We start from the raw sequence: 25,996 nt of genomic DNA, 5'->3' as shown, positions 1-25,996 counted from the left end.
AATATATATATATATATATTTTTTTTATATATTAAAAAAATATATATATATAATTTGTGTTCCATACAGATACTTATTTCATCCCGGGAATACAGTTGTGTAGTCATTTATACATGTCTGTCCTTGTGATTAGTCTGTAAGCTCTCTGAGGCCAGGGGCCACCACTGGTTGTATCTCTACCACATGACATGGCACTTCTCAAAAAAAGAGTAGTCAATAAATATTTGTTGGATTAATGCTTGAGTTGAGTTTATGAGTCCAAAAAGCACAAAACTCTGAAGGTAGAAGAGTCAAGGTCTCTTAATTTGACTGTGACCTTCCAGATTATGATTCCAAGGCCCACAGAGGTTAAAGAACCTACTCAACATAAGGCATTAGTTGGTGGCAGGGCAAGAATTGGAACTCCAAATCCAAGGATTTCTGTACCATACCACATTTCCTTTTCCACACTGTGGGGCACAGGGAGAACTGTGCACTCATCAAATAGGTTGAATCTGAGTGTGTCTCCAGCTAGTAGCAACAATATTTCCTTGCTTTTGCCCTCTCCCCTCAAAATCTTAACCTTAAGAGTTAAAAGAAAATGTTCATAAATAGAACATAATTTCCAACAAATGTAAAAGGAAGAAAATGAGGGCACAGAAGGAATTCTTGTCTGACCTGACTCAGCATAAATACATGGTATTTCAAAGAACTGAAACATATCACCTCCATGAAAAAAAAAAATTTAGTCAACAATATTTGTTGAGTATCTACTATGTGACTGATACTCTTTAAAGCACCGAGGAGGAGTGGCTCATATGACAAAGTCCTTTCTTCAAGTAGAGTACTCCAGTTGAGGAAGTATAAATAAGCGCAAGAGCAGAAGAACTTCTGAGGGTAATGTGTAATCTAAGGTATATACATATGATGCGGGATATGGGATATACACTGTGAGGAGGAGGGTTTCCTTTGAAGTGGATGGTCAGGAAAATATCTCTGAGAAGATTGCATTTCATTCAGGATCTCAAAACGACAAGAAGCTTCCCATGCTAAGCATGAAGGAAATATTCCAGGCCTAGGGAACAGTAGGCTTGTAGGCAGTACGAAGGCTTGGAGGCAGTACGATTTTGAGGAAAGTGAAAAATGAAACCAAAGCAGAGGAAACAGCTTGAGCAAAGGCAAAATGATAATAGTAGTAGTAATAATAAATATTTAAACATGAAAGTACATGGCATGTTTGAAAACAAGGAATTCTGATGTAGCTGAATTATAATACTGGATGGCAATGAGGCTGTAAAACAAGGTTGGGAGGCTGGGAACATTTGAGAATCTACACTTTATTCTTGAGATAAGAAACAAAGGGATGGTGTGGGAATGGATGAACATAGAGAATGGACTGAAACAAGAAGAGATCAGAGACAAGAGTCCAAATAAGAGACATTGATTGCCCTGGTCCAGTTAATACTGGGAGGCAGAATTAGCATAGCAGCATTGTTCATGGAAAGGAGAAAAGAGAATTAAGAGACATTTCAGGGGTGAAATCATAATATGGGCAGTGACCAATGAGATACAAGGGTTCAGAGAGGAAAGGAGTCAGAAAAGTTTAGGATTCCAAACCGGGAGGGATGTGCAAAAGGGAAAGGGAACCAGAAGCCAACATACAGAGCAGCAATGTTGTGAGGTACGTTCAGTTTAGATCGTATCTGGAGGGTCAGATACCTGTGCAGTAGCCAAGGAGAGCTCTTTGGCTATCTATGGGCACATAAGTCTGGTTTTGAGAAGAAAGGGGTAAAGATGCAGAGTTGGAAGTTGTAGACATATAATTGGGAGTTAAATCCATGAGAGTAGATGAGGTTGCTCAGAAGAGGAAGGTGGGATGAGGAAACAGAAGGGTAGGAAAAGGGCAGGGAAGATGAATAGAAACAAATCTTAGGGATGATCTTATTTAAGGTGTGAAATTACAAAAAAAAAAAGAAGAGCTGGAAAAAGGTACTAAACAGGGGTGCAGAGTGATAAGAGAGAGAAATCCAGAGAGTATGATGTCAGAAGTGATTCAATGAGTGAAGGGAGTCAAGAATGTCAAAAATACTGTCAAGAAGACAGTTGACTGTAGTTGGACTTATACGTTAAGTTTCTGTGAATTGAGTAAATCTATTCAGGAGGATAAGGCATCACTGTTTTGGAAATAAATATAATTGTGCCAGTCAAAGTGCATAATTTTATGCCTCAGTGAAAGCTTTGCCAGCTGTCAAATACCAGTACTTTTAAAATATAATAAGGAGCTATTTTACAGAGGTATTTCTTTCCCTCTCCCCCATCACCTTATTTCATGTAAATTATGAATTAAGAATGCAGCAATTTAATAAATCATTGTACTTTTAAACTTAGCTATAATAGGAATCTACCAGAGAGTGGTTTAAAAGAAAAACTATCAAAAGTATTCTGCTTCTATTGAAATGAATTAAGACTTTTAGGGAGATAAATGAAAGAGCAGTTTACTATAAATAGGGTACTTTGAACAAAATAGACAGTATCAAACATGTACTATGGATACAATTGGTATAAATTAGTATTATTTAGCTTCTAAGCACTGTCACTTAAATGGAAGATCACGTATGAATATTTAATGTTTATTTATCTTTGAAAAAGAGAGAGATAGCATAAGCGGGGGCAGGCCAGGAAGAGAGGGAGACACAGAATCCAAAGCATGCTCCAGGCTCTGAGCGCGATGTGGGGCCTGAACCCACGAATCGGGAGATAAAGACCTGAGCTGAAGTTGGGTGCTTAACCGACTGGGTCACCCAGGAGCCCCATTCATCCATGAATTTTTAATTGCAAGTTGCAATCTGAGCCCAATCAAAATTAATACCTATCATTTTCGTCTGCACTGAATAATTACTAAATTGATGTAATATCTTGCATAGAACATTATCATGAAGGTCAGTCTGCTCTTTCAAACACATCATTTTCCTTGGACTCTTTCTCAATGTCAATTACCTCAAAGGATCTCTGCTAATGTCATTACAGAGAAGTAAAAAATGAGGTCTGTTATGTTATTAATGCGCTATTATTTTGTAAAAGAGAAAAAATCTAATTTGGATTTAAAGAAAAGGGGTGGGGGATGGGAAGAAAAACATATCAAAATGTGAAAATCAAGGAAGACAGCTTGTTCAGATTCCAACCATCCGCAACATACCACATTATACCTGTCTCATAAATCTCCCTTTAGCTTGGGGTAGAAGATTAAATTACCACATTTCTTCAATTTGAGGTCTTTGAATTTAATTTGAATAGCTGTGTTTCTGAGGTTGCTTCACTACATATTTTCCTATTAAGGCAAAGCTTCTTACTATTTCAGGAATTATTCTCACCATATTTTTGGTCTTCTAAGATCTTAAAATGCAAATAGTGTTTACTGACTCCACTAAAATGTGAAAATGAATGTTAGCTAATTATTGGAGATAATGTTGATTGTCTCCCAACAACTATTCCTTCTTTCTCTCAGAATCCTGATTGTATTCAGCCATTCACCCCATCCTCTTCTCTGGGGATACCCTGAGTACCCTAAGTCAATTGTGGGCATATCAGTACCCAGAAAACTGATATTGGTCCCAGGATGAGCCTATGACTTAAGCTGGCTCAATCAAATTGGAAAGAAAGGCTTATAATCTCTCTTTCTCCTGCTAGACATGAACAAGGAACATGAAATCCCAGTTGCCACAGAAAAGCATCTTGTTCCCCTGAGTAGAGCCTGCTATAAGATCAAGAATAACATAGCAGCTTCTGGAAAGAATCTGAATTTTGGATGCCTCCAGTGACCTGATTTCCATTATACCTGGAGTGCACTTTGTCCCTTGAACTACCAGAAATGGGGAAAAAATGTCCTTTTGATTTCAGCCCATTTGAATTAGGATTTTCTGCTATATACAGCCAAAAGTATCCCAAGTGATACAGTAAATTTACCTAAACTTTAAAAAATAACAGGTTGGGTGGCATATGTCTAATACATTTGAAAACACAGAGGCACCATAAGTCCCAACTGCCAAATGTGATCTAACTAGACCAATATTAGAACTTCCAGGGCTGAGGGGCACTTGGGTGGCTCAGTCAGTTGGGCGTCCAACTTCAGCTCAGGTTATGATCTCACAGTTTATGGGTTCGAGCCCCGCATCGGGCTCTGTGCTGACAGCTCAGTAGTGCCTGGAGCCTGTTTCAGATTCTGTGTCTCCATCTCTCTCTGACCCTCCCCTGCTCACGCTGTCTCTCTCCCTCTCTCTCTCTCTCTCTCCCTCTCTCTCTCTCCCTCTCTCTCTCTCCCTCTCTCTCTCTCTCAGAAATAAATAAAAATCATTAAAAATATTTTTTTTTAAAAAAGAACGTCGAGGGCCTAATACACCAATGGCACATGATAGTCCTCTAAGTTGTGTAATTTCCTAATGGCACTGGTTGCATAATTTTTGTCTCACCACCAATGAGATTCAACATTTGCAAGCATCCCAAATTCCTCCCATTCTGGCACATTTCCTCTATTATCACCTCAGTCCAGTAACCATAATTATTCCTCACCTGAATCCTTATTATGTTTTAACTGCTTTATTGCTGCTATCTGTAAAATTTATACTTCCCACAGAAGCCAGAGTGACCTTGTTAAAACATAAATCAAATCATATCACCAAAACATCTTCCAATATTTACCACCACACTCAGAATAAAACCCAAACCCATTAGCCTGGTTTACAAAGCCCTACAGGATCTGCCCTCTCCAGTCCCCTTGAACCTATGTCTGACCACTCTCTCCCTCACTCACTAGACTCTAGCTAAAAAAAGACTTCTTTTCTTTTCCTTGAATACATCATCCTTATATCCAAATTAAGGGTCTTTGCCCAAGCACTTCACACTTCCTGGAAGGTTCATCCCCCAATTCTTTAACAACTAATTTTTTCTTTTAATTCAGATCTTATTTTATTTTATTTTATTTTTTAATGTTTTACTTATTTCTAGGAGAGAGAGAGAGACAGCGTGAGCAGGGGAGGGTCAGAGAGAGAGGGAGTCACAGGCTGAAACAGGCTCCAGGCTCTGAGCTGGCAGTCAGCACAGAGCCCGACGCGGGGCTCGAACCCACGAACCGCGAGATCATGACCTAAGCAAAAGTCGGACGCTTAACCGACTAAGCCACCCAGGTGCCCCCAGATCTTATTTTAAATGAACCATCCTCACATGGGCTTCCCTCAATCTCCCAAGGTAAAATAGGTCCTCAGTCAACTATCCCTTTTGCATCATCTTTCTTGCCATTAAATAATTTTCTTGCTATAAATAAATGAAAGTATCCTTGCTTCTACTGATACCCAAGGCCCTTGATAAATGTTCTTCTTTTTATTTAGTTCTGTCATAGAATAATGAGGTTTAAAATCCCAAATGTCACCTGGGCTAAGTCTAATTCATATAACTAGCAACTGAATCAGATGTCATTGGAAACCTGTGCAAGCCCAAATGATCACAAGAAAATATATCTAGTTCCATGATTAGTAAGAAAAAGTTCAAGCCCCCTTTGTGCTACTGGTGGGAATGTAGCCATATGGAAAACAATATGGAGGTTCCTCACAAAATTAAAAATAGACATACCCTACAACCCAGAAATTGCACTAATATGTATTCATCCAAAGGATACAAAAATGCTGATTCAAAGGAGCACATGCACCCCAATGTGTATAGTAGCACTACCCACAATAGCCAAAGTATGGAAAGAGCCCAAATGTCCATCAACCGATGAAGAGATAAAGAAGATGTAGTCTAGGGGCGCCTGGGTGGCTTAGTCGGTTAAGCGTCCAACTTCCGCTTAGGTCATGATCTCGCGGTTCGTGGGTTCGAGCCCCGCGTCAGGCTCTGTGCTGACTGCCAGCTCAGAGCCTGGAGCCTGTTTCAGTCTGTGACTCCCTCTCTCTCTGACCCTCCCCTGCTCACGCTGTCTCTCTCTCTCTCCTAGAAATAAATAAAACATTTTAAAAAAAAGAAGAAGAAGATGTAGTCTATATACACAATGGAATGTTACTTGATCAAAAAGAATGAAATCTTACCATTTTGCAACAATGTGGATGGAACTAGAGGGTATTATGCTGAGTGAAATAAAGTCAGTCAGAGAAAGACAAATATCATATGATTTCACTCATATGTGGAATTTAAGAAACAAAACAGATGAACATAGGGGAAGGGAAGTAAAAATAAGATAAAGATTAAAACGAGAGGAAGACAACCATAAGAGACTCCTAAATACAAAGCACAAACTGAGGGCTGCTGGTGGGGTGTTGGGTGAGGGGATGGGCTAAATGAGTGATTAAGGAGGGCACTTGCTGGGAAGAGCACCGGACGTTACACGTAAGTGATGAATCACTAAATTATATTCCCAAAATCATTATTACGCTATACGTTAACTAACTTGGATTTAAATTTTAAAAATGAAAGAAAAAGTTCAAGCCAGCTTGTCCCTTAGGGTCATAGCTTTAAATTAGAAAGACCAGTAAGATAAAATAGGTCCAGATATTGACCTACGTTCAAACTGTATTCACCAACTGAAATTGTTGTTGACCAATGAATGGTATTTGAAAGCCACTAACAGAAAGTTAGAGCAATTATCAAGAGAGCAAAAAGTAGAGCAACCATGAAGAGGAAGGTCAAATGCAACTCTAAGAAAACATGTAAGTTTGAGTCATAGAAGGCTGCAATGGTCTCACGGCTTTCTTGTTAAAGGAAATCAGAACAAGTCCTTATAATAAAAGAGCACTGAGTTAAATATCTATCATGATCCATGTCATTATAAGTCATTAATTGAGTAATTTTTGTTTATTTATTTATTTTTAATTTCTAATGTTTTATTTATTTTTGAGAGAGAGATAGAGACAGCATGAGCAGGGGAGGGTCAGAGAAGACACAGAATCCGATGACAGGCTCCAGGCTCTGAGCTAGCTGTCAGCACAGAGCCCGACATGGGGCTCAAACCCACGAACCATGAGATCATGACCTGAGCCGAAATCAGACGCTCAACTGACTGAGCCACCCAGGTGCCCCTAACTGAATTTTTTTGAAAGAACCAAACACTTTGTGTAAGTAGGTAGAGTCTCTGTCCAAACACTCTGAAAAGTGGACATGTCCACTTAATGCTTCCATGCTAGTACCCAGAATTTTCTTTCTCTGTTTACTCACTTTGGAAGGGAGGGAGACTGAAGGTTAGCCTCAGACAAATGAGAATCTGTTGTATGTAGAATACACACAAAAGTTAGAGATCCATACAGATTTTTTTTCTCACCCAAATCAATGACAACATAAAAATTGTTTCTGAGCAGGTGCTTTCTCAAGCAGAACTTGCCAAGACCAACCTGCATTTATTTAAAAGGAATGTAATGTACACATGTTAACATACTTCTCTTTACCTCCCATCTTCCCAGAATCCCAGTGCTGCGCAAACCAAAACCTGGCTATAGGTACAGACTTGGAACAAGTAAATGAAATCTGTTTGCAATTCATAATTTTAGTATAAAGTGCCCAGTTTTAGGAGACGTGGCTCTGCACATTAGGTCACTATGTTAGGCTAGTTCTTTGCAAAGGGATCACCATAGGTCTCTGAGACACAAGTGTGGCTGCCTAGAATCCCTTGTGCCAAGGATAATATAAAAGCCAACTGCCAAATGCCTACCTGAGTAGCTATTTTGTCCAGGTATGTAAAAGATATGTACTTGTGAAAATGTTGTCTTTTCTTCCACTTCTTACTCCACACTGCCTAAATATCCATCTTTAAAGCTTATTGATCTCACCTGGAAGCTATTTTAGTTTGAATTCAAATATTTGCCCAAAACTTTCAGATCATTAATCAGGTACTATGAAAAAAATTACATGGGGTGCCTGGGTGGCTCAGTCAGTTAAGCGTCTGACTCTTGACATCAACTCAGATCATGAGCTCACAGTTTGTTAAATCGAGCCCCGAATCGGACTCTGAACTGACAGTGTGGAGACTGCTTAGGATTCTCTCTCTCTCTCTCTCTCTCTCTCTCTCTCTCTCTCTCTCTCTCCCTCTCTCCCTCTCTCCCTCTGCCCCTCTCCCTCTACCCCCCCTCTCTCCCTCTCTCTCTCTCCCTCTGCCCCTGTCCCTCTACCCCCCCCTCAAAAAATTATGCAAGGGCACATTTTGTACCTAATATATCTTACAAATATCTTTTTCTATTGAAATATTATGTCAGATGTTCCATGTTGGGGAACACTCAAGTTTCTTGCATTCTGCTATTTGTCTTTTCTATTTTTCACCAGTTTCAATGAGTACAGTAAGTTCTTCATTTGGAATTTGTTTTTGACAAACCAGTCTAGGGAGAAAAATGAATGAATGAAAACTATTTGGTTAGCTGCAATTCCTTGTGACCATAATAGTGTCTAAATGCATAAAAATTTGCTATAAATAAGAAAAAAGCAAATTTGACCCTAAGTAGTTTTTAAAATAATCCATTTGAACTCATCAAGGATAGTAGGGAATACGTTTTCTTTTCCAAATCCATCTCAATTGAATTAAAAACTCTTTGGGGGCAGGAAGCAGCTCAGACCGGTGGATAGAAGAGTGGAGATTTGAAATCAGACAGATCAGAATAGCAATCCAAGCATTTAAACCACTTCATGACCTCTGCCAGGTTTCCTATTAAATCCAGGCCTGAATTTCCCATCAGTAGGATGAGGATAATAATATCTACCTGATGGAGTTGTGTTGCAAATGCAAGATGTAAGCATCTGACTCATCTAAAGCTCTCAATTAGGATTTATTCTCTGTGGATTTTGCAGCATACCCAGCTCAACTTTATGTCATAAATATTCAAAGAATGTTTCCTTAATGAAAATAAAATTGAATACTATATCCATACTATGAAATATATACTTTCATATAATTACAATTAGTAAACATTTTTTAACATTTATCCATTATTGAGAGAGAGAGAGAGAGACAGAGCATGAGTGGGTAGGGGCAGAGAGAGAGGGAGACACAGAATATGAAGCAGATTCCAGGCTTTGAGCCCTCAGCACAGAGCACAACATGGGGCCTGAACCCATGAACTGGGAGATCATGACCTGAGCTGAGGTCAGACACTTAACCGACTGAGCCACCCAGATGCCCAGTAAACATTTTTTTAACTTGAGCTTCTTCTAAGCTGTCGGCTGCTTCCAATTTCTTATGTCTATTTATCCTATTTTAGTGTTAAACCAAAATGGAAAATTAATGTGTGATTACATTCTATTTAAATGTATGATGTCACATCTTATACACCAGCCTGGGTTTGGTCAGGGAAACAAAGTCGACATCAGCATTATGGGGAAAATGGATAGAATGCAGAAATTAAGAATACACAAATACGAGAGGATACAGCAGTGAAGGTTTCAGAAGCTGGTCATTGGAGCATCTCAACTAGAGAAGGGAAAAGCCACTTATTCCTGGGAAGTTTAAGAAGCTGCCACAATCATGAAATGGGACCTTGTGGAGAGATCTGGAAACCACTTCCTCTGCCACAACCTAGAGAAATCACGGTCTGGGGAAGTCCGAGCAAGTGCCAGAACCACTAAGTGGGAGGTTGTGGGGAGGTCTAGATGCCAGCTGCATTGAACCCTCAGGATCTTCTCAAGGTAACAGCGTCCACTTCACTTCCACCTTCTAAATGCCACCTACATTCCGCTCAATAGCAAATTCTGTCGCTCAGAAAGGGGGTTTAGGGAAATGTGTTCTTCTGCCTTATCAAGCGCTGTTGATGATGGTGCCAAGTCGAAATCAACCAAACACAATCCATACAATACCCTTGTTAACTCATTATCTCAGCCACCATCCTAGTACTATAACCATTTTTAACTTCCAAATAAAGACAGTGACATAATGCTTCCACCAAAACTAATATAACTGTCCTTCATACAACCAAAGACAGGCTAACCATTCAACAAAAGAGCAGACAGACAAAAAGTCCACATCACTGCCAATTCTTTAAAACACAAAGCAAGATAAGTCTATTGTCCAGAGACAATGTGGCACAAGGACTTCAGTGGAGGAAAGACCTGGGTTCAAACTCTAGCTCTTCCTATTTGACAGCTGTATGACCTCTGATCAATGACACACCTCTCTGGATCTTAATTTCCCGAACTGAAAAAATAAGAAAACCCATCTTCTAAGACAACTGTAATGATTTTCAAAGTGAAATGTCTACCTTATAGTAAGTGCTCAATAAATAGTAGCTTTTATCAATATTCATTCTAGGTGACATGGATAAATTAATATTTCTGGCTGATGACGTTTCCTGATGTTCAACAATTTATTAAACTGCTTTCTTACCCAAGTATATATATAGTTGCATATTTCAAAAATATTCTAAAACTAACATTAGCTGAAATTTCCAAATTTAAGTAATCAATTTTTCTTGTTCCTGCTTAAATAGTCTAAAATTAAATTAAATAAAGATACAGAAGGGTGTTTAAATCGTCAAGAGTTGGGAGCAAAATCTAAGAAAATGAAAGGCTACATATCTGAGTTATATACAAGTTGCAAGATCAACTCCTGAATAATAGGAAATTAACTGTTTATCCCAAAAGGCATCAGTCTTATTGTATCTAAATTATGCCAGGGGTGACTTCAGGGAAGACTTGGCTTTCCTACTACAAAGATCTAACCCATAGGTTTCCAACTTAATGCTCTGACTTCATGTCAGAGGAGAAAAATCTCAACTCAATTATCCTACCAGAAAACACACATTTGTTGACACTGGCAGGCTACAACACCATGAAAAATTATAACTGGAGAGAAAAAAAAACAAAAAAAAATCTGTGGAAGTCAGAATACTTGAGATGTATCTCTTCATAACTTGGATGGTTATTCTTTTATTTGGACAAAGCATACTGAAGGTTTTCAATGTTTGCACTGCAATTCATCCATACTCATGATATAATATCCAAAAGGCGGCCAGCAATCCCAACCTTTAAGGCTGCCAACCACAAAAAAATTACTTAGCACAACAATGATCTTTCTTAACCATAAATGACGTTATGTTAGGCCAAGCTTCCTAGATAGACTTGGATGAAAACAGCTCTTTACCCTAGGGCTACTGATTGTGTAACATGCGTGCATGACGGGGAGAAATGCAAACACAAAATGTGAGTGAATTAAATTAACTCCTAAAATACCTCAAATTTTGAGTAAATGGGGGCATCTGCTTTTTGAACAATAGTTCTTTGAGTTAGGCCATTTCTCACTGTGTATGCTATGCACAAAAATCCTAGAAAGTGTAAGATGCTTAAAACTATGTTTATGATTCCAAAAAATCAACTTCATGTCCAATATGGATTGTATAGACAAATCTCAACTAATCTCAGTAGGGAATTTGGCTCTAACACTAAAATAACAGGACTTACAGGAAGAATTATATTAGAGGCATCCTCTTCACAACCCAAACACTTTGAAACCAGAGTCTCTATAGTAACCTTTTGATTTTTGGACATTTTTAATGGCTTCAAACTTTTCCACCCATAGAGGTGACAAGTATATCCACCTCCCGTTATTCCTAATTTTATCTCCTGGAAACCTGGGAAGAAAATACTTTTCTATTTGATAAGAAATGACACCCCAAATGACACCAAGTCCTCTTTCCTCCAAGCTAAATGTATATAATTTTTAAAATATTATTTAGTTTTCAAACCCTTCTTTATTCTGTGTGCCTTTCCTTGAAAAGTTTTCAGTTTATCAGCATCACCTTCTAAGTGTGACATCTCAATAAAGTGAGATGAACGAGGTGAGATCTGGCTAGTGGGCAATTACTCCCTACCTGTCACCTCCTTGTCAATGTGGCCCACCTATCAATTTATGAAGCCTAAGATTGAATCAGGTTTTAAGCAGACATATTACATCATTGACTTGTCATGAGCTCATAATCCACAAAAAAATCTAGTCCTTTTTTTAATAAATTAATGTTAAGGCACATCTTGTCCATTCCATATTTGGTCGGTTGACTTTAAACTCACTGTAACAGTTTCCATTAACCCCTATTACATTTCATCTTCTTAAACTTAGTCCTTTATTTCAACCTGGCTCTAGATCTTGATTCTGTCATCTATTACATTCACTAAACCTCCAAAGTGTGATTAACCCTGTGTTTCCTAAGCACATCCACAGGGTTGAGGAGACATAATCTCAAACATCTGTTGCACATAAACATAACAGGCTGGTATATCTGTAATACTTTTCTCATCAATCAACCTGTAAGCTTTACTAAACAAAGGAATTTGGGAAATTTGAAGACCTTTATTCTAAGTGAATTCAGAATCACTCACTGCAAGCACTTCTGCTTTTTCAAAGGGCTCAGAAAATATCTTTCAATTAATCTGTTGGAGTGTTTCATCCCAAAATGATAATCAAGCTCATCAATCCATAGTGTTCAAAATGTATTTTTTTATTTCAGAATTTAATATTGATTTTAGTAGTATTTGCTCATTTCCAGTTTTTGAATGCCTCTATCAGTCTCCATGACATTTCAAAAAATGTCAAAAGAAGGTAGAAACTCATTGTCATATTCTCTGTTCATGAGATAATGTAGAAACCAAAGAGATTATGTGAGTGCAGGATTCTCTTCCATATTCATATCCCTTAGATTCAACATTGCATTATAATGAAGATTGAATAGACTGGACTTGAAGACTCTTGAGTATTTCTAACCAAACAGAAGTAAGTAATAGAACATCTCAAGCTCAGCTCAGAGGATAACATTTTTCACAATCCATTCTCTGAATTACTCAAGCTTTGGTATCTAATCTTGAGTACTCATTCATCTTCAATATTATCATTCATCTTCATCATCATCAACTTTATTCATCTTCATCTCATTTATCTCGGTTTTTGCATTTTCATATAAATTTTAGAATTATCCTATCAGGTTACACACGCATAAATAAATCCAAGCACATAAAAAAAAGTGATGAGGTTTTTATTGGGAGGACACTGAAACTAAATCAATTTAGGGAGAATTGAAATATTGAATGTAGTGTATCTTTCCATTTATTTAGTTTCCAAATGTTTCTGAAATATTGTGTTACAGTTTAGAGGTTTTGCACATCTTTTAATAAATTTATTCCAAGGTATTTGATATTTTTATATTATTGTAAATGGTATAACTTTTTTATCTTTCATGTGTTTTATTCCTGTGGTATAAAATAAAATTGACTGACCTAAATTATAACAACTTTGCTAAATTTCCAAATTAATTCTCATAATTTATCATTAGGCTCCTGGATTTTCTAACGAATACCATCTGTGAATAATTATAATTTCATTTCTTCTCATGTAATCTTTATAGCTTTTACTTTATTGCCTTCTTGAACTCAAAATTCTCCCTATTTTCCTTTTTTTTCCTTTTTTTTTTCTTAGAGAGCATGAGCCTGGCAGAGGGCAGAAAGAGAGGTGGGGGGGGTGGGAGGCGGGAGAGAGAGACACAGAGAAAGAGAGAGGCAGAGAGAGAGAGAGAGAACCTTAAGCAGGCTCCACATTTAGTACAGAGCCTGACTCAAAGCTTGATCCCACAACCCTGGGATCATGACCCAAGCAGAAATCAAGAGTATGATGCTCAACCAACTGAGCCACCCAGGCACCCTTGTAAATTTTTTAAGTAGAGAAAAAAAAGAAGATCTAAGACATCACAAAAGTAGCAACTGTGGGAAGCAGCTTCCTTCCTTAGAGCTGAGGAAACAAGAGAGACTTCAGAATATTTAAACTTAGAAGCCTGCAGGAAAGGCCCCCTGAGCTGGAAGTTAGTCCTCTGAAGAAGGCAGTGGGGGGATGAAGGGAAAGAATCATGCATGAACCTGGTTTGGTAAGTACAAGAAAATCTGAAGACCTCATTCAGCCACCATCTCATAAAGGATTTGCTGCTGCCGAGGTGAAGGAGTGTTGGTAGGGCGATGCTTACAAGAACTTCCAGGAAACAAGAAGTCCACAGAAACCAAGAAGCAGCAAGCTCCTTCAGCCTCCTCTAGCCCTGCTGTCCATCTTTATCTTGCTCCTTCTGCTGGCAGAGCCTAACAGGGCAAACCAAAGGTGGCCAGTAGAGCGCAGGTTACCAAGAGCCCCAAGCCTACTCCAGAGGGCATAAGTTCAAGTCCAGAGTTCAACGCTTAGAGCCCAAACCATACCCTTTCCTACTTGCTTCTCCATTCTCCCCCTCTCCCTTACTTTCTCCAAGCCCAATCTTTTCTGGTCTCTGGGTGAAAAGGCAAAGCAGCACACATGCCTCTGAGAACCTTCTGGTATTTACACTGATCAACAGTTTCTCAGATCTTTGTTTCAATTTCAGTGGAAGACAGGAAAGAGAAATTGGCCCTCAGTGTATGAGAGAGAAAAGGAGAAGAGAACCCACGAAGAACAATCTAATTTAAAGATATAAATTCACATTTTTTTACCATACTGCCGTATTTTTACCTATTTTTAATAAAGAGATTATAGAAAAAACTATTTTCTACTAAAAGAGAAACAGAGCAAGAAGAGTAAGTGGGAACAGGCACCCTCAGAGTTGTGAACCAGGAGCATTGATGGGGACCATGAAGAGCACAGGTCTGTCTAAAGAGGGCAACAGCCATCCAGCCATCCATAGACTGCAATGTGGTAATGTGTGTCCAGTGTTCTCAGATCTCCTAATTTTTTGAGAGATGGCAGAAATCTGGATTTTTATGTGAAAGCTTCCAATTTCAACATGTTGGCTCAAAATTCTTTTAAACACAGTACAAGCCAAATGAAACACTGTAATGGGCCAAATCTAGCCTGTGGGCCGTGTTCTGAGACTTGTGCAGTGCCACATGCAGACGAAAGGGGATCTGCGGCAATATATGGACCCTGAGTATCACATCACTTGTGCCAGGAGAAAGCATCGCCGAGTTCAACACTATATGCTAACCCAAGTTCAATGCAATATTGGTTTCTTAAGTCAGTCTTCTTTTCGTTCTTCCTTTTGTTATCTCCTTTTCTTTCTTTTCCTTCTTTCTTTCTTTCTTCCTTCCCCCCTTTCCTCCTTCCTTCCTTCCTTCTTTTCTTTCTTCCTTCCCCTCTTTCCTCCTTCCTTCCTTCCTTTTCTTTCTTTCATTCTTTTCTTGTTATTGTCAATGACGTTAAGTGAAAGTCAGCCTAACCTAGCCTGATCAGCCATTAGCATAATCACTCATTTCAATGTGGAGTTAATTTAAAATGAACACTTTGGGACAAATAAACTGTATAAATCAAATATATGGGGCATCTGGGTGGCTCAGTCAGTTGAGCACCCAACTTCAGCTCAGGTCATGATATCACGGTTCCTGGGCTCGAGTCCCACATCGGGCTCTGCACTAACAAATCAGAGCCTGAAGCCTGCTTTGGATTCTGTGTGTCCCTGTCTCTGTCTGCTTGTGCTCTCTCCTGTCTCTCAAAAGTAAATAAATAAGTGAAAAAAATATATATATATAATCATTGTTCTAAAGTTTGGAATTTGCTTCAAGAGTGTTGACACCTCTTTAGTTTCACTGTGAGGGCAACAGCCAATTACAGGAGCATTTACTAGGATATGTAAATTGGAGCAAATTGAAATGAATGTTAATATATACACACATATACATGTATGCCTTGTACATACAGTATAATCATATATTAAGTCCCATGGCCCTTGGAAGAGAGTTCTGAACAGTTCTAATATAAAATGATAAAGGATAATGCAAAATAAAATGTGTAGACATTAAAATTGGAATTCAAAGAAGCACCTGGGTGGGTCAGTCTGTTAAGCGTTGGACTTGGCTCAGGTCATGATCTCGCAGTCTATGAGTTCAAGCCCCACATCGGGCTCTGTGCTGACAGCTCAGAGCCTGGAGCCTGTTTTGGATTCTGTGTCTCCCTCTCTCTCTGCCCCTCCCCCATTCATGCTCTATCACTCTCTCTCTCAAAAATAAATGTTTAAAATAATTTTTAATTAAAAAAATAAAATTGGAATTCAAAGTTTTGTGATGTTTGTCAATATTTTCAGACTTTTCAGTAAGTTTTTTAATGCTTGAATCTTTGGGTATCAGAAGATCTTTTTCCCATATGGAAGTTTTATGCATATTCTTAAGCCACATGGACTAGACACTTTGACTTGTAGGCAAAAGATCTGTGGTCTTTGCAAAGTCATTACAATTTCTTTTGTGGTAGAGATGAAGCTATAAATAAACATATGTACACACATTACATAAGTTGTGTCATATGTTTTTGAGTATCCTACTTGCTCTTACTCATCAGAGGTAAATCATTACTTAGGCCCATACTTTTAAGCACTGTATTTCATCAAAAATAAGATTTTTCTTCCTTTTCTACCCCCATCCAATTCCAGTAAGTATTTTACCTACACTAACTATCATCAACTTAACCTGTACTGCAGTTATTCTTGTAAAAGAGAGACATTAGATAGTATTGAAAACATGATATTTTTTCTCCTAAAACTTTCTTTTTTTAATTTTATTTATATAAACTAAAGAGAAAAGATAATCATTCTGTTAGTAATCTAGTCAACCACATCTTCAGGTCTCTCTCTATTTTGATATATATTTTTAGTATGTCCTTCATGGTAAATCTGTAATAATAATCATTTCACAGGCTTAGGTGCTCAAAAAGGGAAATAAAGGAAGCCTTAAGATTATATTAGCATTTACTAATATTAAATGTGAGAATTGGTATCCCAAAAGGATACCTTTGTTTCAAAAGTGTACTTTGGTTTTAAAAATTAGTATTTATTTATTTGAGTAATAAATTCTTTTTCTTTAAATTTTATTTATTTGGGGAGGGGACAGAGAGAATCCCAAGCAGGCTGCTCACTTCAGCGCAGAGCCAGATGCAGGACTCAATTCCACGAACTACAAGATCATGACCTGAGCTGAAATCAAGAGTCAGATCCTCGACCTAATGAGCCGCCCAGGTGCCTCCCCCTACCTCATTCTTATACTTTTAAATGCAACAGCCATAATTTATTATTCCATTTATAACTCAAAAAAATAGCAATGGCACTTCTTAAGAGACCAAGATTAATTTATAAACACACTTAAAAACTTAGTTTAAGTTTCCTTAATTTTTTTTTTAGAGAGAAAGTATATAAGCAAGGGAGAGGGGCAGAAGAAGGAAGAGAATCTCAAGCTGGTTCCATGCTCAGTGAAGAGCCTGAAGAGGGGCTCAATCCCATGACCCTGAAATCATGACCTGAGCTGAAATCAAGAGTCAGATGCTCAATCAGCAGATCCACTCAAGCTTCCCTAAATATTTTTAATTGCATTTATATATTTGGATACTTAACTGTCCAATTTACAAAAAATTCAAAATGTTCCATATATTTAAGTAATTCTTCCACATATAATAAACTTATAATCATATAATGGACATCAAGTTCTATTTTTTTTTATTTTTTTAATATTTAGTTTTGAGGGAGAGAGAGAGAACAAGCTAGGAAGGGGCAGAGGGAGAAGGAGACACAGAATCAGAAGCAGGCTTCAAGCTCTGAACTGTCAGCATAGAGCCTGACACAAGGCTTGAATTCACAAGCCATGAGATCATGACCTAAGCTGAAGTCAGACGCTTAACCAGCTGAGCCACCCAGGCATCCTGGACATCAAGTTTTCTTAAATATTCCAATACTATTCATAAACTTTGATCTTTGACCTTAAAAACCACAAGTCTAATTTGATTATACAGGTTACATATTTTAAATTAGAATCCTTATCTAATGTTATTTTAACGACTGATGGTTGGCATTAAGACTAATCCACATTCCTTTTTTCCAGATTCATGGTAAGAATGTGCTGTGAAGTTAGGTCTGGCCATGTGACTTGTTGTGGCCAATAAAATATGAGCAGAAGCAACATTTATTTGCTTTGTGGTCAGAAAACATCAAGAGCCAGTGCTATATTCTCTTCCCCCAGATACATTTATCAGCATTTCTTCAGACGGTGGTGACTCCATCAGTCTCAGTCCCTGATGAGGACAGTATGACCATATTTTCCTATCCTGTCTTTTGCAACAACATGGATGGACCTTGAGGGCATTATGCTAAGTGAAATTAGTCAGACAGAAAAGACAAACACCATGTGTTCTCTCTTATATGTGGAATCTGAAAAAGCCTCTCTGTTTAGAAATAGAGAGCAGAATGATGGCTACAAGGGGCTAGGGGGTGGGGGAAATGGGAGATGTTGGTCAAAGGGTACAAACTTCCAGTTAGAAGATGAATAAGTTCTGGGGCTATAGTGTATAGCATGATGACTATAGTTAACAACACCTTATTACATACTTGAAAGTAATGAAGAGAGAAAATCTTGAATGTTCTCATACACACAAAAAAATAGCAATTGTGTGAGGAGATGGATATTAATTAAACTTACTGTGGTAATCATTTCACAATATACATATGTATCAAATCATGTACTAATTAAACTTACATAATGTTATAGGTCAATCATATCTCAGTAAAACTAGAAAAATATATATAAAATGAATTTAATTTTTTAAAGCATATTTTCCAGCCTGTCTTTGAGGAACACACAGCATGAGCAGGAAAAAACTTCTAAGTCTCTTCAGTTTGGGGGTTATTTGTGATCTTAACCTAACGAAGCACATCCTGACTGACATATAAATCAATTCTCTCAGCTATTGTAAATACTTATAATACCAGTGTAATAGAGTATCTCAAATGCAGGACATAAATTCTTGATACTGTAGATTTGGCCCTGCTGAATATTTCAATGCTTAATTCTAAGTTTTCCTAAGGTGAAAGATGCTCACCTACTGAATAAATAATCATCTCAAACAATTTTGGAGTAATTTCCTGCAAGAATTCTTTAGGATGTCTTCTCCATTTACAGCAAGTTCTTAAACTAAGACAGTAAGAAGGAAGTAAAATCTGGAAAAGGGCAATTTTTCTCAGGACCTGGAAGGCCCCTTCTGTAGACACTGTGTTGGAGGCTCAAATTTAAAGGAAATTTAAAGGAAGGTTTGGATGTGGAGACCATGGTCCTGGTTTTGAAATCTGTCATTAGCAAATTTTCTATCACTACCTGGTGGCTACACCAGTTAGTTGGGTTTACCTAACATAAAAATATTCTATTCCAACTGTTTCTCATAGTCTCCTATTTCTTGGGTTCAGAACTTAAATATGTGTTAGAACAATATCCTGGTTGCATTTTGGGTACTACAAGACACAAGTGACTCTATGTCACAACTCCTGAAGATAGACCTGATGATTGGCAGGTGTTTATTATAAGAATTTTCTGATTTTCCAGGTTTAATAAAGGGTTCTTCTATGGCTTTGCTCCCTGGAACTTGTGCTGTCTCCTCTTGCCTGAACACCATCAATGGATGACTGCATCCTCTTTATACCCACTGAGATGGCTAATTTTATGTGTCTCCTTGCAATCGAGAGCCCAGACATTTGGCCAAATAATATTATGGGTGTTTCTATAAAAAAATGTTTGGGGGGCACCTGGTTGGTTCAGTTGGTTAAGCTTCCAACATCAGCTCAGGTCATGATCTCATGGTTCGTGAGTTCAAGCCCCACATTGGGCTCTGTACTGACAGCTCAGATCCTGGAGCCTGCTTCAGATTCTTTCTCTCTCTCTCTCTCTCTCAAATATAAATAAAACATTAAAAAATTTTAATGCTTTGGATGAGATTAACACTTATATCAGTGGACTTTAAGGAAAGCAGATTGCTCTCCATTATATAGGTGGCCCTCACCCAATCAGTTGAAAACCTGAATAGAACAAAAATCTGGCTTCCCTCCCCATGCCATCATCCAAACAAGAAAGAATTTTACAGCAGACTGCTTTTAGATTTCATCTGCAATTTCAGCTCTTCCTGACTCTACTGTACACTGCCTTCAGACAAAAACAGAGCATCAGCTCTCCTGGGTTGCCAGCTTGCCAGCCTCCATAATCACATGATCTAATTACTTATAATAAATCTATGTACACACACACACATCCTAACAGCCCTGATTTTCTGGATAACTCTTACTCATATGTCCATATTATTTCCCAACGTCCCTGGATCTTTGCATTTGTTCCCATTTGTCTGGGTTTTGAACAGAAAGAGATTGGAAATCAACTTCCTCTTGTTATGCCTTCCATCTATTTTTTTAATATTTAAATAAGTGCATGGTTTTAGCCCAAAAAAATTATAAGATGCACTTTTGTGTTTAACTGTTATATTCCTTTCAGAGTATAATTTCAAGATTTTTTAAAACAGTTGTTTATTCAAACAATTTTTCTTGTTCTCTTACTATCTGAAAAAGAGATGACATTGCTAATATAGATCTTTGGAGAACCTGACAAACAAACATGAAAGGTCCCTGTTCCAGGGATATTGTCTTCTTACAATGAGTTAATGTGATGGGGGACAGCTGGGTGGCTCAGTCAGTTGAGCATCTGACTTCCGCTCAGGTCATGAACTCGCAGCCCGTGGCATCTAGCTCCGCATTGGGCTGTGCTGAGAGCACAGACCTTACTTAGGACTTTCTCCCTCCCTCTCTCTCTCTTCCCCTTCCCTGTGCATGCTCACTCACTCTATCCCTCTAAAAATTAACATTAAAAACTTTTCTTAAATAATTAGTGTGATAGGTACATAGATTTTTGGGACAATTTTGTTGATCAAACTCCTATTTTATACCATGTAGGATAGAAACGTGAAGTGACATCAGCTAAAGGAAACAGTTGAGAATCTGTCCTCGACTTAATCATTAGAAACAGCAGAGGGCAGATTGCTCATAGAATATGAGAATATATATGCCCAGGCTTGAGCAAACATTAAAAGAGCAGTAAAAAGTATAGCAACTACTTTTTAAGAATAGGAACTCTCTGGCTATATTCAAATCCTACTTAGGGGCTCCTGAGTGGCTTAGTCAGTTGAGCTTCCAACTCTTGATTTCCACTCAGTACATAATCTCCCAGTCATGGGATCGAGCCCCACATTGGGCTCTGCACTGAGCATGGAGCCTGCTTGGGATTCTCCCTCTGCCTCTTTCTCTCTCTCTCTCTCAGATAAATAAATTTTAAATCCTTTCTTTCAAGTAAGAGAAGTGATAAGGTGTGGAGGACCTTAAGGCCAGGACAATAGAATTTGCAGTCACAAAACTGTGACTCATCTGTTGTTCCATCACATGGTTGTGTGACTTTGTTAAGACTCAATCTTCTTGCCCATAAAAGAAGATAATAATTTATCTGCAGATTTGTTATTAGAAGCAAAGCCAATATATGTAAACCATCTCAGAATAGGCCCTGAAGAAATAGATCCAACTTTTTTGCACAATTTTTAAATTGCAACTTTACCCAGAACAAGCTGCATCTCATTGCCATGAACTCATGGAATATGTAAAAATGTCTTGTTTTGTTGGATCTTTTTATTCTAGAAATTGTATAATCTACCTTCAGGTTTCTGGGTGAAAATGAAATGCAAATCCATAATTGCTGTTTCTCTGATGAAGGAATTAGTGGAAAAAGAAGTATTCTAGACCAGAATGATGGGCAGGGAGAAGGAGACGAAATAAAACAACAAATATTGCGACCGTCATTCACTCTCAAGGATGCATTGTACGTGCACTTTACCCCTGAGATCTGGAATCTTTCTGTTCTGGGTGAAAATTAGGCAATTTTTCTAGAAGGAGTATTTACATTGTTTGAAATAAAGAGGGGTGAAATGTGCTGAAAATCTCTAGAGGCAACAAGAGAGTGATCAAGAGAACAGTTTCTGCAGTCAGACTTCCCAGTGCTATGACTTTCTAGCTTGGAAGTCTATGTAAGCTGACCTCCTCATCCATGAACTGAGAATCATAGTCTCTTCCTCAGAGAGTGGTTGGGAAACATAAACAAATTAGTACCCAGAAAGTATTTAGGATGGCTCCTGGCATGTACCAATATTTATTGTCAGTTGTTATTATTGCTGATTAACTAAACAGCAGAAAAGCAAAAACTCCTACTCTGTCAGGGAAAAACAGAAAGAGGCCCTAAGGGGGGGAAATTCAGAATCAACACCAATCCTGGGAGCATTCCAAGTCCTGGGTAAATCCCTTTATAAGCTAATTTTCCCCTTCTCCAGCATTTTCATGTAAGTCAAAATAAAGCAAACATTAAAGATAGTTTCAAATAAGTCATTAAAAGGCATCTAGAAATCTGGGGGTAGTATGTGAAAAGGAATGTAGAACCCCATTTTTGTTCCAGTTTGGTATTTGCCTTGTTTAGTTATTGGTTATATTTGTCAGCTTTTCTGCAATAATGCCGGAGAAGAAACTATCTGAAATCTCCTTGGCCAATTATAGTCCCTAAAAGTTATTTTCTCAAGTTACAGTGAGGCAGCTATAGTGACTATATACTACAGGCTGGGCTGTGTTTCTGGCTCATGTCACTCACTCACAGGCTGATATACCCACAACCACCTAAAATAGATTCTTCTCATGGCTGAGGGCAGAAACACAAGAGATAAAGCCTAATGACATAAAGAAGGTTAAAATCTCGCTTGAACAGGAAGTATGTCATATCTTCCCACGTTCTATTCACCAAAATCAATCACATGACCAAGTCCAACTGCTTTGGAACAAGGATGTGTAGGAGAATTGGTGGAAGCAGGGGGACAGTATTTGCAAACAGCAGCACAATCTATCATACTTGCTGAACTGCCAGGGTCCCATCAAGTTCAAGACCTCGGCTGACCACTTCAATTAACCCTATTCTAATGACAGGAATCTCAAACATCAAAGTGTATCAACATTACCAGAGGAACTTGCTGAAAATGTAAATGACTTGGCCCTCCCACAGTGATTCTAATTTAAAAAATTTTTTTTAATGTTTTATTTATTTCCAGGAGAGAGAGAGAGAGACAGTGTGAGCAGGGGAGGGTCAGAGAGAGAGGGAGTCACAGACTGAAACAGGCTCCAGGCTCTGAGCTGGCAGTCGGCACAGAGGCCGACGCGGGGCTCGAACCCACGAACCGCGAGATCATGACCTAAGCGAAAGTCGGACGCTCAACCGACTAAGCCACCCAGGCGCCCCCACAGTGATTCTAATTTAATAAGTTTGAGAATGAGACCCAAATCTGTATTGTTACCAATGTCACCAGTAATCTCATCACATACTAAAAGCTTGAGAATCACTGGGAAGAACTGTGCCCTAGACATCAAAGCAAATCACTACTGAGAGCAATCGCCTCCATCTTATATCTTGCTGCCCCAGTGGAGAAGACAGGATAACACAATGACGACATTACTGCCTGCAGGAAAAGGAGAATGAATTGGGGTTTCTGGTGGATTGAATTATTGGCTCCTAATTCTTCTTTTTGTATTTCCACATCCCTACCACTTAACTTTGCAGTTATTCCTAAATTTTCCCACCTTGTTGATCTAAGTCATAGCCATATGACCCACTTTGGCCAACAATATATGGGCGGAAGTAATAGTGTGCCAGTTCCAAGTTTAAACCATGTTCCTGCTTGTCCACCTGAATTTCAATTCATCTTGAGAAGAGTCTCCACCAGTAGCTGCTGCCTCCCGAGATGGGGCTCCAGAATTAACACTCACTGACAAATCTAGCCACAACTGACAAATCTAGCCACAACCAAGAATCCAAGCCCAGTTGGACACAAGTTGAAACAGAGCTGCCTAGCCAGCTTTACCTGAAAATCATATTCATTCAAAAAAGAGACTATTTTGAACCAGTAACTGTTGGGGCAGTTTGTTGCTCAGAAAATGTGAATTCATACAGGGTTTCAAAGTCACTCTTCTAAGACACTCTGCTTCTCTCTCTCCAATCCCAGTATCATTTGGGTAGTAGTAATGGGAACTCATGTTCCTTATAGTGAAATGAAATTTAGACTTTAAGCAAAATATTATGTTTTTATTTCTTCTGAAGCATTAAACATATATACCACTAGGAAATACTTACATCTGAATTCATAATATCATTTATTTGAATATACCTAAAGAAAAGACACATGAATGTAGAAGAGTAAAATGAGAGTGAAAAGGAATATTTAGGTCATACAACAGCACCACTTTTTTTTCAAAATAGAAACAGATTGTTGTACAGAATCCAGTAACTCTGGTGGAAATACTCTGCAATGGAAGCATGTTTTCCATTAACTTAAATACTGTGTTAACCTCAATCAAAAATACTCTTTCCTAAACTGAATACAGAATTTATAGTCTTGAGAAACAGTGCCTGCTGTCTAAATGTGCAAAAGGTCTGATGCAAATGACTCTCCCCCACGTGATTAAAAAAAAACTCTTAGTTTTATTTTGTTAACACAAAATAAAGACATAAAACAGCAGTTAGTCTCCCACCCAAACACCTTAGCCATGTGGGGTATTCTTTTAAATCTACTAAGTCTATTTTCCTTTCTTTTAAAAATTTTTTAATGTTTATTTATTTTTTAGAGAGACAGAAAGATCATGAGCGGGGTAGGGGGAGAGAGAGAGGGAGACACAGAATCTGAAGCAGGCTCCAGGCTCAGAGCTGTCAGCACAGAACCCAATGAAGGGCTCAAACTCACCAACCATGAGATCATGACCTGAGCCAAAGTCAGATGCTTAACCAGCTGAGCCACCCAGGCAGCCCTCTGTTTTCCTTTCTTGATGTCATATACTGTCTTGAGGTCCTAAGAATATGATTTCTCTCTATTCAATAAAACTACTTATGAAAAACTTCTCAAATATAGAGCCTCTATCATCCCAAGACTCTTGGAAGCTGACAGTGCTTGGCAGTGACCTTTCTACCAAGCTAGTGAGTCCAAGAGGCCATCATGGAAGTTCTGTCCTGTTAGGAAGTGACAAGATGGGTTGTAGTTTGTGTCTGATCTGCACACACGGTTTGGCAGTAAGTGGTGGCATCTTGCTATGGGGAAGGGAGACAGGAGACTCATTGTCCCACTTCTTGGTGGGACTCGGGCCTCAGAGACTGCAGCTGACTCCCAGTTTTGTCAGTGATTGTATATTTCTCCTGTGCTTCACCTTTGCCCTTTGAGGGGCCTAACAAAATGCAGGAACTATGAATCATATATTGGAAAGAAATGAGAACAGGCAGTGGACAGAGGCAAAGAGGGGGCTGGAGAAAGGAAGAGTAAAAGCCCAATAGGTCTTGAGTGAAAACTCATAGCAAAAAAATGAGCCCTCATTATAAGAAGAAGGTTTCAGGTTAACTCTACCATCCTTCCTTCCTTTGAAGGCAAACCCTCCCCCTGGTTACTGGAAAAGGAAGAGTCCCCTACAGATACCTAGCCCTGGAAATAAACAAAGACCAACTCTATATTCATTCTATATAAAATCAACAATTTATGGGCTTAGATGAATTTATTGTGTAACCTGGAAGGCTGTGATTTTAAATACAACCTAAATGACTGGCTTTGGAGGTGGTAGGTGAATTACCTACTGTTTGGAGAATCTTTACAATATTCACAGTGTTTAATGCTATTTCCCTAAAGGCTGAGTTCGGTACAAGCAATGCCAGGGATCTCAGCATTCCATAAATCTCATCTATGCCCTTAGTCACGAGGACACTTGGCTTCTTTAATTACATTTGACGGTTGCTTCCACAATCGTAAACATAATCCTCTGAATCACTTCCACTCTTTGGAAACATCGGTTTTCATGTCACACATAAATTCTGCCATAGTGCTAATTCATAATTTAATTTGCAAAATCTAAATTTAAGCCAATACATGGTCTTTTCTACCATTTCATCAAAAAGTAGAAAATTGCTCAAGTCTATGACTTATTCATTCTACAGTGGACCATAACAGCTAGGCCCATCAATCACATGAGCAGTCATATCCATTTTTTAAAGTGCACATTGCTTTTCAAACAACAGAGCATGAACATGAGAGAGTGGTCCCTTTCGCAAAGTAAATTCCCAAATTAGGAGCATAAACTCAAATTGTTACCATTCTCATTACTATTACATTTCAAATATTTCTCTAGTTATCTTTTGCTTTAAAACAAATTTTAAATGATTTTGG

The sequence above is a fragment of the Crocuta crocuta genome, unplaced genomic scaffold, assembly GCF_008692635.1.
Source record: "Crocuta crocuta isolate KB4526 unplaced genomic scaffold, BGI_CrCroc_1.0 scaffold369, whole genome shotgun sequence".
In the NCBI taxonomy this organism is placed as follows: Eukaryota; Metazoa; Chordata; class Mammalia; order Carnivora; family Hyaenidae; genus Crocuta; species Crocuta crocuta.
The sequence above is the reverse complement of the archived record's forward strand: the minus strand, read 5'-3'. Positions refer to the sequence as shown.